At 46.3% G+C, this 15,000-nt stretch overlaps 2 non-coding genes and 1 pseudogene across 2 annotated transcripts; all 3 read right to left on the minus strand.

The window, feature by feature from the left end:
• Positions 1–616, minus strand: part of LOC124608977 — a 4,786-nt pseudogene extending 4,170 nt beyond the window's left edge.
• A 188-nt stretch (positions 617–804) lies between these two features.
• LOC124608321 lies at positions 805–959 on the minus strand. Its single transcript, XR_006978995.1, has one exon. It is a non-coding gene; the product is annotated as a 5.8S ribosomal RNA (ribosomal RNA).
• Positions 960–9,233: 8,274 nt separating this feature from the next.
• On the minus strand, positions 9,234–11,143 carry LOC124608828. The gene has a single exon (XR_006979388.1). It is a non-coding gene; the product is annotated as a small subunit ribosomal RNA (ribosomal RNA).
• Between the last annotated feature and the right edge of the window lie 3,857 nt (positions 11,144–15,000).

The raw sequence follows: 15,000 nt of genomic DNA on the forward strand, positions 1-15,000 counted from the left end.
GGGGAGAAGTGCGGCCCACCGCACACCGGAACGGCCCCACCCCGCGGCGAGTGGAAAGGCAACCGGACACGACCCCGCCGCGGATTGCTCCGCGCGGGCGGCCGGCCCCATCTGCCGAGGGCGGAGGCCAGTGGCCGGATGGGCGTGAATCTCACCCGTTCGACCTTTCGGACTTCTCACGTTTACCCCAGAACGGTTTCACGTACTTTTGAACTCTCTCTTCAAAGTTCTTTTCAACTTTCCCTCACGGTACTTGTTCGCTATCGGTCTCGTGGTCATATTTAGTCTCAGATGGAGTTTACCACCCACTTGGAGCTGCACTCTCAAGCAACCCGACTCGAAGGAGAGGTCCCGCCGACGCTCGCACCGGCCGCTACGGGCCTGGCACCCTCTACGGGCCGTGGCCTCATTCAAGTTGGACTTGGGCTCGGCGCGAGGCGTCGGGGTAGTGGACCCTCCCAAACACCACATGCCACGACAGGCGGCAGCCTGCGGGGTTCGGTGCTGGACTCTTCCCTGTTCGCTCGCCGCTACTGGGGGAATCCTTGTTAGTTTCTTTTCCTCCGCTTAGTAATATGCTTAAATTCAGCGGGTAGTCTCGCCTGCTCTGAGGTCGTTGTACGAGGTGTCGCACGCCACACCGCCAGCCGGCTGTGCACGCTACCGAGTAAGTACCGGTATGCGAACCGCCAGGCGACGGGCGCGCATCGCACGTTTCAGGAGGCGCGGCCGGCCCCACAGGCGGCCGCGACGCTCCCAGGTCTGCGAAGCGGGGCAAACGCCGCGCGCTTCAGTATACATAGCCGACCCTCAGCCAGACGTGGCCCGGGAACGGAATCCATGGACCGCAATGTGCGTTCGAAACGTCGATGTTCATGTGTCCTGCAGTTCACATGTCGACGCGCAATTTGCTGCGTTCTTCATCGACCCACGAGCCGAGTGATCCACCGTCCTGGGTGATCTTTTCTTAGTTTCCACTGTCTCTTTCAAGACAGTTGCATAGGCGGGACGTAGGCGTGTGGCGGCCCCTGTTCAAGCGTTCTGTGTCCAACGGCCTCACGGCCGATGGGCGTCGTACGGCTCCACACCGGAGCGGACAGGCAGTCGGGCGAAAGTCATTCAAAACCGGCGCCAGGCGCCAGGTGCCGCAGGCCAGCCGCTCCAGCGCTTCAGCGCTCGTACCACACAACATTGGCGTTAGTTTTGAGAAGCACGCGTGGTTCCGCACGCGGCGCACGGCTACTGCGAGCCGTACAGGTGTAAGTAGGCTGTTTATGTTTTCTCTATGTAAGTAGGCTGTTTATGTTTTCTCTATGTAAGTAGGCTGTTTATGTTTTCTCTATGTAAGTAGGCTGTTTATGTTTTCTTATTGGCACCGTTACGTAGCGCTCAATATGAAAATCACTGGCTGTGCTGTGTGCAGTCTGTGGCTGCTTTGCATTGTTGTAATACTCGCCATTGTAGTGTTAGGCAGCTGGCTGTGAACAGCGCGTAGCGTTGCGCAGTTGGAGGTGAGCCGCCAGCAGTGGTGGATGTGGGGAGAGAGATGGAGTTTTGTAATTTGTCATGAACTGATATATATATTATGATTTGTGATGATATTAAGGTAAATACATTGTTTGCTCTCTATTAATATCTTTCATTTGCTAACTATCCCTATCAGTAGTTAGTGCCTTCAGTAGTTTGAATCTTTTATTTAGCTGGCAGTAGTGGCGCTCGCTGTATTGCAGTAGCTTGAGCAGCGAAGATTTTTGTGAGGTAAGTGATTTGTGAAAGGTATAGTTTAATGTTTGTCAGGGCCATTGTTTAGTAGGTAATTTTGAAAGTCAGATTGCGTTGCGCTAACAAATTATTGTGTGTCAGTTTAAGCACAGTCTTGTATAATTGTTCAAAGGGGAAGTTTCATATGTCGACCCTTAGCCGAGGATACCTCACTGGAATCTTCTGATTTTTTGTTGTAGTTTGTGTAATTAGTGTAGATTTTGTTTATTGCTAGCGCGTAATTGTAGAGAAAATCTCCTTTGTAGTTGCAGTCTTTCATTGTTGTACAGTAAAACAGTTGTGGCATGCATGTAGATTTGCACCAAGTATTTCGCAGCTGCGCTTGCAGTTAACTAGATATTATTTTCAGTGCTATGTTAATGTGTTCTCTTATTTTTGATCTTCAAATTGTGTTTTTCTGTGTTGTCGTGTGAAATACTGTGACAATAATGGCGTGTGAAAAACGTAATACTAGGCTCCAAAGTAAACTGAGAAATGACAGTGAAAATGAAAGCAGTGTGTTAGCGCCACCGAGTAATGAATTAACTGATGTTCAAAGTAGTAATTTGGTAATTGCGCATAGGGAAATGGAGCGGGCGGCAAACAATGGTGTAGACAGTGAAACAGGTAGTGAACAGGGAAGCGTTATCGATCAATTGGTCGGCAACAGCTCGCCTCAGGAATCGGGAATGACAGAACACAATATTGCAAATACTGTAGATTCAGGTTTTGCGTCCTCGCCGTTTTCTCAAATAAGTCAAGACACATTTTCAGCTTGTCAAAATGTGAATGTTGCCGGTGCAAATGCACTGCCGAAAAGAGTAGAGGAACAGATTCCAGACACTAATGCATTGTTATTACAACTAATGCAACAAATGGAACAAAATCAGAGACAAACACAGCAAAAGCTGCAAAAGTTAGACACATTGGAACAAAATCAGAGACAAACACAGCAACAGTTAGACACAGTGGAACAAAATCTCAAAAAGTTAGACACAGTGGAACAAAATCTTAAAAAGTTAGACTCATTGGAACAAACACTTGAACAAACACGTGAAGATTTAACTACTGAGTTACATAACATTGAATCGAAATGTCAAAAAGTCTGTAATGACGTAAAAACACAAATTTGTGAGCATTTTCAACCTATTTTTTCGCGGCATGAAAATGCATTACAGAATCACGAAGCAGCCATAAAAGAACTGCAAATTATTGTTCATGAAAATCATGAGACCTTGCAAGCTAAATTTGACTCAGTTGCATCTACCGATTCGGTTACGCAACTTGCAAAAACTCAGGAAAACTTTAAGGACACAGTAGATACTCTGAAACTTGGTTCAGAAAAACACACTGAAGAAATAAGTACACTATCGGAGAAAGTAGCCGAACTTTCGGATCAGGTCACTAACTTATCTACAAAGGTAGATGATGATCTGAATGACACAAGACCTGTAGCCTTCACTGACACTGAAGAGTGCGAACAAATTAGGAAATTCAAACAAAATCAGAATCAGATTAATACGCAACACCAAAGAGAAATCCGGGAAGTACAAGATCAGCTGACACAGTTAATACAAGAATTACGTATTTCAGAGGATACTCGCGCCCCAATACGGGAAGAGGGACATACAAATACGGAACAGCCGCAAAATAATAACACAGGGCATTTCGGTAATTATGAAAGAAATTGGCAAGGTACACCGAATTTTGAGATGGAACCGCCGACACGACGTAACAATGACCGATATGCTACTCGCCGACATGATGATTTTGACTATAAGCTGTTCATTACTACACGTAAATTCAAAACATTTAAGAATTCTGGCAACGACATTCATCCACAAGCATGGCTCCATCAATTCTCTCATTGTTTTCCTCCCAACTGGTCGTTGGAACACAGATTAGAATTTATGTGTGGCTACTTGGAGAATGAACCAGGTGTAAGAATGCGATCGGTCATTCACGATTGTCACAGTGAAGGAGATTTTTATCATGCCTTCCTCTCAGCGTATTGGTCTCAAGCTACACAAGACCGTGTAAAACATAGCATCATGATGATGAAACACTTTGAACAGTCTGAATTTTCCAGTCTTGTGAAATATTTTGAAGACATGTTGCACAAGAATCAGTACCTGACAAACCCATACAGCCCCTCAGAACTCATCCGCATTTGCTTAATCAAACAGCCTGAACATTTACGACATATTATTTTGGCAGGACGTTGCAAAGACGACATTGAAGCATTTCAGGGACTGTTACAAGAACTAGAAATTGACACAGACAGTCGCCGGATGCGAAAACAGGAAAACAATCACTTCAGGTCACATACGTCACAATTCCGTGATGACAGAAACAATAACTGGACACGAAAAGGCTATTCTTACAACGCAAATCGTGACCAAAACAGACACCACCCATATGACAACCGCTGGCAGAGTAATAATAGTTACAGAGAAAGATCGCATTTCCGTAGTAGTGACTATGACAGAGATAACCATAGAAACAGACAATATGGAAACCAAAACAATTATTATCAAGGGAGACAGAATAATTTCAGACGCAACAGTTCAGCGCGCAGTTACGATTCAGGGAGAAATTCTCCACCACGTGACCGACACGAAAGAAACTGTGTAAACTACCGACAAAACGACAGACCTGAATTCTATCAGAACTGGCGAGCTTTAAACAGAGCTGGGCCCTCTCGGCAAGGCGAATTTGTGGAAGTTAGGCCTCCTAATCCCAGTAACGACGCGCGGCAATAAAGAGACAGACAATGACTCGCACGGCAGGCATACACGTGCGCCGGCTGGCTCCGAGAAAAATAACATTATATCTGGTACTGCTAATGAGATTTTAATGCAACATTTTGGTTTATTTGAAAATACATTCTGAATTTAAAGTACTTTCTGAGAGATACCAGATGACACAGAGGTTAGTTTATGTGACAGTTACACGATTTTATCACGACGCTACTAATGAGTGACAATTTACAATGTTGCTTTTGCAGTGTATCTGTTTTATATCTGCACAGTTTTCTGAATTCTTCTAGGAAGAAAAACATGTTTTAGTAGTAACTTTTGTGGTATAGCAACAATGAGACAGCCTTTTTCGTGGCATAACAATACGTTACTGTACAGTACTTTCCTCATCACGGCAATAAGCGTAATAACTAAGATATCTATACGCAAAGCATTTCACTTTTGTGTTTCATGAGGTAAGTACATTGACTTTAGCAGAACCTTGCTTACAGAGGACGATAACTACGACAGTTCCACAGAATTATCTTACAGCAAGACGCGCATTTAGCGCTACAGGACACGCATTTGAGTGATTAATCTTATACTTAAAACACTTATTTTCAAAGATTTTTTAATTACAAAGAAAGTTTTCCGTGATACATTTCATTCCATTGCTGTAATTTGTAACACCTGGGGGTATAATTACATTAATCCTCAGGGGGGTACACGCTTACTTTGTGTACCATGTGTGTGGCAACCACAAGGAACCCTAGCTAATATGGTATTTGCTTATACAACTTTACACATCGGTACCATATTTCTCTAAAACACAGAATTACACAGCTATCTGATTATTTAACTGAGAGAGACAAACATTTATTTTACTACATCAGTGACACATGTTTACGCAATTATACAGTTGGATAACTTCACACTTATGAAACTGTATTTTGTCTGTACTTTGTAAACTGTTCATATTTTTTCGGAATCATTGTGATACTATGAGAGCTTTGAATGATGTATTTGGTATGAGATCATGATTTTTAAAGTACGTTTGAGGCAGCTGACACTTTTGACATGAGCAGAGAATTTTTTAGGCTTAGAAATTATTGGAGGAAGTTACGACGATTTTGAGATTTGACTGAGGTGTTATGATGTTATTTTTACGACGACGATGTGTATTATGCTGCTGAGGTATGTTTATGATTAATAGGCTGATGCTATACGAGTTATTTGATTATGATACTTATCTGTTATGATGCAATATTGAAGAAGTGTCGACGAATAAGGTAAGGAGTAATGAATAGTGGTTAGGGACGCTGACTTGTGAAAAAGGATGTTGGAAACCAAGAAACGTACTTTAAGAGTTATGAAATGTGTGACTGTATCACAATGCTGACGAATATTTTTTTTGGACACTTATATTTATAGGATTTTGTTTCTACAGATTTGCAACGCTAATTCTTGACCTGTGAAATATTTTTAAATGAGACTTCAACGGTAGCAGAAGCTGCTGTCGTAAATATTTCCGTACGAAAGTTAAGTGACCACCTGCACGTAATGCGTCGCGGGCACCCAGCTGTGTCAGACGCCTGGAGAAAAAGCCATTATTGCGAGCCCTTTTCAGCGGCACAGGTAGAAAAAAAAGGGGACGTGGGACGTGTCAAACACCTGGAGAACAAGCCATTAGGGTGTGCCTTTCATCGCTAATGCGACACCCTCGTTACTTGAAAACATATGATTACTCGCACTTTGTGCTAATTGCTGAAATGCTTATGAATTGATGGGAAATATTCGTACATCTGCACACTTGATTACGACAAGCGTCTTTCTACGAGAGTTGAGAGCTACTAACTTATGAAATGTCACATGACTACTGAATGATATTTTTATACTTTGCTTTTCGTAGTTGCTTATTTCACTTGATATCTGGTTTCCAGCTGTGTTGCAGCATTGCTTTTATAAAATGAAATGCATTTGCTAATGTGAACACTTTCTGTCAACAGATCTATTAAATAATTATTTTATGATCCACATTCTTTAAAAAAAGGAGCACTTGGAAAGGAAAGAACAATAAGAAGGAACTAGTAACTGCATTCATAATTTTCTTTTCAAGTAATTGGTAACTTTTTGGTAGAATAACTTCTTGTGGTGCACCACTTTAATTACATAGACATTAAGATGTGATTATACATTTCCCTTATCTGCATTGTTGTTTTTACTGTAATATTTTTTCTGCTTGAGCTATGTCATGTTTAGATATAAGTTATTGCATTTGCTGTTGCTGTTTGCCAGGCATAGTGCTACTAAATTTCACTTTGTATTACTCTGTTAAGCTAGTTTTACTATTGATTTATTTTTATTGTTGCTGCACATTGGCTCATATTAGTTGTAATTTTGCATTTTATCTGTTAATTTAGATTTGCTGCTGCTTGCTTTGCAAATTGGCATTTTTTTGTCATTGCTGTTTGTGATAATTTGTTATGTGATGCTGCATTGACTCGTCCCTTAGTTTAGCATCTGAGCTCAGTAGATTTAAGTTAGCTTAAGAGGGGGTAGCCTCTAAGAGAATGAGTTGCGATGAATTGGAAGAAATGCATTGAGAAAACAGGTTTAGGTAGGATTTTCTTGGAAATAAATGTTGAGGTAAGAAATGTGTGAACATATAAATACAGAAAGCATGCTTGGATAGAATTTTTTTGGTGGAAACAAAGGATGAAATAAGAGGAAAGATATATGAAGTTTTGGGTTGGACTGCAGTACCAAATGTTACACTGAAAACGAACCCTGTCCTTTCCTTTTGTGTTATCCCACGATGTGTTTGTGTACCCTTGAGTATTTGTTTTCTTCCTGTCTCTGTGTAGTTTCATAGAATTTTTTCTTCTTTTAATATTAAGCTACATTCACTATGATGAGGAATACTGTTATCCTCGAATATAATTGGCATTAATAATATGTTATTTACTTTGTAAAGATGTTAGACATTATTAATTCTGTTCTGTTTCATGCTCATGTGTGAAATTGATGTTTCAAAAGTTATTCTGATCTTTTATGTATTTACTAATGTCATAATTCCTGTAACACTGATGTATATGTTATTTCGATTCTTTTGTAAAGCCCATATTACTACAAATGTTATCTGTATTGTTATGTTTTTAATGATGTATTTTGTACCTTTTGTAATTATATTTTCGTGTTATAATATTGTAATTGACACCAGTTAATCAAATTAAGTAACTTGTAAGTTACATTTCACTGCACACGTTTCTGTTGGTCATAGTATATGGACAATATGTGAGAAGTAGGGACTGTTAGTGTTTGCACGTTTGTTAATAATTCTGCAAGGGACTGGATAACAGCATTGCTGGTTCTAAGGACAATTCCAAAAACTTTGTCAGTGCACAAGTGGTGGTTTATGGACTTGCTATATTATCCGCAAGACTCTTCAATGGTGATTGTGCACCTGCACAGTCACAACAGATGGCTGCTGGCTATCTCTACAAGGACTACAGTGGGTCTACATCTTTGATGATCCATCAATACCATTATCTCTACAAGGACTACAGTGGGTCTGCACCTCTGGTGGCCCACCAATACCATACTCTCTACCAGGACTACAGTGGGTCTGCTCTGTGATGACCTACCTACCAATATTCTTCCAAACTACGACTGACTCTGCTGTGGGTTTGCTCTGTTGTGGCCCGTTATCTGTCAGCATGTCGAGAGTCAGCACTGTCTTTCCATTGGAAGGACAACACTACTTCTTCAAGACTGCATGGAAATCCACTACTTCCGTGTGCATTTTCTTTTACTGCTCAGACTTTGAGACAAACACTGCTATTCTCCTGTTATGTACGATTAGGACTGTCTTTAGGGACTGTGAGAAAATTTGAGCTTTTGACCAACGTTGTATCAATAAGTGTGTGCATTTTATATCTTTGTTACTGTAATTGTGAAAAATTTTTGTCAAATCTGTATTGGCCAGTGCCCAACACCATTTGTAAAAATTTTTGTGGGGAGCATGGGGGCTATGTAAGTAGGCTGTTTATGTTTTCTCTATGTAAGTAGGCTGTTTATGTTTTCTCTATGTAAGTAGGCTGTTTATGTTTTCTCTATGTAAGTAGGCTGTTTATGTTTTCTTATTGGCACCGTTACGTAGCGCTCAATATGAAAATCACTGGCTGTGCTGTGTGCAGTCTGTGGCTGCTTTGCATTGTTGTAATACTCGCCATTGTAGTGTTAGGCAGCTGGCTGTGAACAGCGCGTAGCGTTGCGCAGTTGGAGGTGAGCCGCCAGCAGTGGTGGATGTGGGGAGAGAGATGGAGTTTTGTAATTTGTCATGAACTGATATATATATTATGATTTGTGATGATATTAAGGTAAATACATTGTTTGCTCTCTATTAATATCTTTCATTTGCTAACTATCCCTATCAGTAGTTAGTGCCTTCAGTAGTTTGAATCTTTTATTTAGCTGGCAGTAGTGGCGCTCGCTGTATTGCAGTAGCTTGAGCAGCGAAGATTTTTGTGAGGTAAGTGATTTGTGAAAGGTATAGTTTAATGTTTGTCAGGGCCATTGTTTAGTAGGTAATTTTGAAAGTCAGATTGCGTTGCGCTAACAAATTATTGTGTGTCAGTTTAAGCACAGTCTTGTATAATTGTTCAAAGGGGAAGTTTCACAGGTAGCGTGTTGCGCGACACGACACGCACATCGAAAGACATGCAGTCTAGTCGGTAATGATCCTTCCGCAGGTTCACCTACGGAAACCTTGTTACGACTTTTACTTCCTCTAAATGATCAAGTTTGGTCATCTTTCCGGTAGCATCGGCAACGACAGAGTCAATGCCGCGTACCAGTCCGAAGACCTCACTAAATCATTCAATCGGTAGTAGCGACGGGCGGTGTGTACAAAGGGCAGGGACGTAATCAACGCGAGCTTATGACTCGCGCTTACTGGGAATTCCTCGTTCATGGGGAACAATTGCAAGCCCCAATCCCTAGCACGAAGGAGGTTCAGCGGGTTACCCCGACCTTTCGGCCTAGGAAGACACGCTGATTCCTTCAGTGTAGCGCGCGTGCGGCCCAGAACATCTAAGGGCATCACAGACCTGTTATTGCTCAATCTCGTGCGGCTAGAAGCCGCCTGTCCCTCTAAGAAGAAAAGTAATCGCTGACAGCACGAAGGATGTCACGCGACTAGTTAGCAGGCTAGAGTCTCGTTCGTTATCGGAATTAACCAGACAAATCGCTCCACCAACTAAGAACGGCCATGCACCACCACCCACCGAATCAAGAAAGAGCTATCAATCTGTCAATCCTTCCGGTGTCCGGGCCTGGTGAGGTTTCCCGTGTTGAGTCAAATTAAGCCGCAGGCTCCACTCCTGGTGGTGCCCTTCCGTCAATTCCTTTAAGTTTCAGCTTTGCAACCATACTTCCCCCGGAACCCAAAAGCTTTGGTTTCCCGGAGGCTGCCCGCCGAGTCATCGGAGGAACTGCGGCGGATTGCTGGCTGGCATCGTTTATGGTTAGAACTAGGGCGGTATCTGATCGCCTTCGAACCTCTAACTTTCGTTCTTGATTAATGAAAACATACTTGGCAAATGCTTTCGCTTCTGTTCGTCTTGCGACGATCCAAGAATTTCACCTCTAACGTCGCAATACGAATGCCCCCGCCTGTCCCTATTAATCATTACCTCGGGTTCCGAAAACCAACAAAATAGAACCGAGGTCCTATTCCATTATTCCATGCACACAGTATTCAGGCGGGCTTGCCTGCTTTAAGCACTCTAATTTGTTCAAAGTAAACGTGCCGGCCCACCGAGACACTCACTCAAGAGCACCCTGGTAGGATTGCAACGGGGTCCGCCTCGGGACGCACGAGCACGCACGAGGCGCGTCGCACGCCTTCAGCTCGCCCCACCGGCAGGACGTCCCACGATACATGCCAGTTAAACACCGACGGGCGGTGAACCAACAGCGTGGGACACAAATCCAACTACGAGCTTTTTAACCGCAACAACTTTAACATACGCTATTGGAGCTGGAATTACCGCGGCTGCTGGCACCAGACTTGCCCTCCAATAGATACTCGTTAAAGGATTTAAAGTGTACTCATTCCGATTACGGGGCCTCGGATGAGTCCCGTATCGTTATTTTTCGTCACTACCTCCCCGTGCCGGGAGTGGGTAATTTGCGCGCCTGCTGCCTTCCTTGGATGTGGTAGCCGTTTCTCAGGCTCCCTCTCCGGAATCGAACCCTGATTCCCCGTTACCCGTTACAACCATGGTAGGCGCAGAACCTACCATCGACAGTTGATAAGGCAGACATTTGAAAGATGCGTCGCCGGTACGAGGACCGTGCGATCAGCCCAAAGTTATTCAGAGTCACCAAGGCAAACGGACCGGACGAGCCGACCGATTGGTTTTGATCTAATAAAAGCGTCCCTTCCATCTCTGGTCGGGACTCTGTTTGCATGTATTAGCTCTAGAATTACCACAGTTATCCAAGTAACGTGGGTACGATCTAAGGAACCATAACTGATTTAATGAGCCATTCGCGGTTTCACCTTAATGCGGCTTGTACTGAGACATGCATGGCTTAATCTTTGAGACAAGCATATGACTACTGGCAGGATCAACCAGGGAGCTGCGTCAACTAGAGCTGAGCAGCCGGCCGCCCGGGAGTGTGTCCCGGGGGCCCGCGCGAACACGCAAGCGTCCGCTCAATTATTCTGCAAACAGGAGGAGGCTGAGCTCCCCTGCACAATACACCTCGAAACCCTCTCAGGTCCCGGCGGCGCGCAGCGCCGTCCTAAGTACTTGGTCGGGTTCGAGAGAGGCGCAATCGCCCGGAGTTTGGCGAGTAGACGCTTTAGGTGCGACCACCCGTGCTCCCAACTGAGCTTGCCGCTGCCGACAGAGGCCCGGGAGCGTGCTGTCGTGGCATTGCCGGCGGGAGACAACACGCGCCACCTACGGTGACCGGCAGCTCCAACGCCAGCGCCACAGAAGGACAAAAGCCCCACTTGGGTGCCGAAGCGAACTCTCCCAGCACAGCGCACGCGCCAACACGTCCGCACAGCTGCGATACAATCCACCTGCGAGAACCGCAGAGGCGACCGAGCAGCAGACGGCGTCGCGGCGCCGAGCGCCGGGCGGCGGCGCATCCTCAGCGCACACAGTCCTCAATCGGACCAGCACACTGCAGATGTCCACCGCGCTTCGCACCGGGCCCGCGAGGACCTACTTTGGCCGCACGGCGCCGCGTGCAGGGTGCGCCGGCGCGCAGCTGCGCCGCCTGCCGCCTCCGTCGGCCGGCGCGCCTGCCACTGGCCGCCCCCACCAGCCGGCTGTAGCGCGTGCGCCCACGCACCGCGCGGCCAGCACGCCGGGAGGCCCCCCCTCACCGGCCGGGGACGGTCCCACCCAGCCACCGCCGCGTATCGCTTCACACCCACATGCCATTCACGTTCGTGGGCATGGTGGGTATCGCTGAAACAACCGGTTGGTAGCTCAACCGATCGTCGCCATCACTGATTCACCTCTAGCGAGAACAACCGCACCACAACGGTTTACCAGTTGTTCATTTGCGTAACGTCACCAGCAAACGTAGACGTCCATCGCCATTTGCAAATTCAACGATTGTTGCATGCCTGTGTCAGGTGTCACGACACACTATGTCTGCCCACATACACGCAACAACATGTGCACGCTTCGCGAACACGTGGAAGGTGGCCCCCGTACGTATGCGATGTCCATTGCGCGAACGACTGTCAACCGGCCTCTGTCGCATGTCGCAGATGTGGAACGCAGTGCACCATGCTATCACGGTGTGTGAGAGGAGACGACTACGTCTGACAACACGCGCCACTACATCAACAGACGGCTCATGCTGATCGCCATCCACGGCATACCATACTGCAATCCAGCTCCTATAGGGAGACGACACGTAGCTGAGTGCACAATATTTGGACCGTATGGTTCGCCGTTGTTGGCGCAGTCGTGGTACGGTCACACATGTACCACGATGTATCATTCAGTACATGAGGACCAATGTGCAGTACAGTGTGTGATTTGGACGTACAACATCAGCGGACAGTTGACACAAGCCGTACCACAACGTAGGCTGTGCTTCGCCATGCGAATGCCAATGAACAACTGCGAAGGGCATTGAGCATGTACGTCCTACTGCCATCCGCATTACAGTGTATAGCTGCAAGGTGTTTCACATGAAGCGATACTCTGGGGACCGGGCAGTGCGAGTAGCAAACTATATTGCGGGGGTTGCAGTTAGGCAACACTACACTAATTTAACGCGTCGTATGACAATTACAGAGCAGGTTAAGGCCCAACGTGTGTTGGGTTAAGGCCCAACGTGTGTTGGGTTAAGGCCCAACGTGTGTTGGGTTAAGGCCCAACGTGTGTTGGGTTAAGGCCCAACGTGTGTTGGGTTAAGGCCCAACGTGTGTTGGGTTAAGGCCCAACGTGTGTTGGGTTAAGGCCCAACGTGTGTTGGGTTAAGGCCCAACGTGTGTTGGGTTAAGGCCCAACGTGTGTTGGGTTAAGGCCCAACGTGTGTTGGGTTAAGGCCCAACGTGTGTTGGGTTAAGGCCCAACGTGTGTTGGGTTAAGGCCCAACGTGTGTTGGGTTAAGGCCCAACGTGTGTTGGGTTAAGGCCCAACGTGTGTTGGGTTAAGGCCCAACGTGTGTTGGGTTGAGGCCCAACGTGTGTTGGGTTGAGGCGCAACATAGGTTAGGTTGAGGCGCAACATAGGTTAGGTTGAGGCGCAACATGGGTTAGGTTAAGGCGCAACATGGGTTAGGTTAAGGCGCAACATGGGTTAGGTTAAGGCGCAACATGGGTTAGGTTAAGGCGCAACATGGGTTAGGTTAAGGCGCAACATGGGTTAGGTTAAGGCGCAACATGGGTTAGGTTAAGGCGCAACATGGGTTAGGTTAAGGCGCAACATGGGTTAGGTTAAGGCGCAACATGGGTTAGGTTAAGGCGCAACATGGGTTAGGTTAAGGCGCAACATGGGTTAGGTTAAGGCGCAACATGGGTTAGGTTAAGGCGCAACATAGGTTAGGTTAAGGCGCAACATGGGTTAGGTTAAGGCGCAACATGGGTTAGGTTAAGGTACAATATGGGTTAGGTTAAGGTACAATACGGGTTAGGTTAAGGCACAATACGGGTTAGGTTAAGGCACAATACGGGTTAGGTTAAGGTACACATTGTTGTAAGGAAAGGTGTTTTGGGGGGGGGGGGCCGGTTTGTTGATTGTGATTATCGTAAGTAAATGACTGCGGCATCATCTGATTTGGCACGTCAGGGTGCACCTTTGGCTCATGACAGGCGGCGCTCTGATTCCATGCTTGTGGCAGACCTGTGTCTTTCATTCCTGCCATTGTTTTTGTGGTGTGACAGGAGGCAGTATTGTGATGTTGGGTGCACCCCTGTGTAGGACATGTGTGGGTGTTGGTGGCTTAGCTGAGCAATGGTGGTTGTCGGAAGGGTGGGATATTCTGTTTTCCGAGTGGACCTCCCGGTCTGGTTATGATAGTGTGGATTGTCTAATGTGGCAGAGAGGATGCACTGGGTGTTGTTCCATGCTGGTGCTTACATATTGTCTGTGTGCCTGTTACAGGCAGAGAGTAGTGCGTGATAAGAGTGTCTGGCTGACGTGTGATTGTGAGCAGAGTCTTTCAGCATGTATACGGACAGTTGTATACATTATCTGTATTCTGATGGCTCTATCTATTACTAATCAGCGCCGTGTATACGTTTAATCCGGTTCCAGTCGAAACTATTGTATCTCTGTACATTAGTGACACGGCGAGCCCGCTATGTAGTTACTCGTCTCGGCAGCTTCCACCGGTGTATGGCAAATGATTATAAGGAATCAGTCTAGTCGTCAATACCGATAGTGTGACGTCACATGTCTGGGGTGGGGGACGCTGCGCCCTTCCGGTGGGTCATGGCCTAGGAAGACTCTTCCCACGCAGGGGGGCTTGGACTGTCATTGACTCTTCCGAGTAATATACTTGCCGTACGTTTTTGCGACTGCGAGTGCAACGCTCACCGGTACCGACATGGATGGAGCGCCTCCTAGCTGCCGCTGAGCATCTGCATTCGTACAGAGAGCAACGCGATCGCGTCTGTAGCTCGTACGTGGTACAGCTCGCAGCTCATGTATATGGACAGCGGGAATGTCGCATATTGGACATAACTCTTCATGAAACGCACGTTATAGGGGTGGATTGCACATTGCGAGTGCGAGCAAAGTCCGCCGTTCATCCGCTGGAGTTGCGAGTTGGGCGGTTGGGGTGGGGAACGAACGGGTGCAGGTGGAGTGATTGCCGGTCCACGACTTCGTGCGGCAGAGGCGCTGGCGTTGGGGTGCTGTTGTCGACAGAGGATGCAGGCTTTGTGGGTGGGGTCGAAAGAAGGGCACTGTGGGCCCATGGCTGTCTTAGTCGGCTTGGCGTCTCATAGATGACGGTA

Source organism: Schistocerca americana, chromosome 3 (genome assembly GCF_021461395.2).
Source record: "Schistocerca americana isolate TAMUIC-IGC-003095 chromosome 3, iqSchAmer2.1, whole genome shotgun sequence".
Lineage (NCBI taxonomy): Eukaryota > Metazoa > Arthropoda > Insecta > Orthoptera > Acrididae > Schistocerca > Schistocerca americana.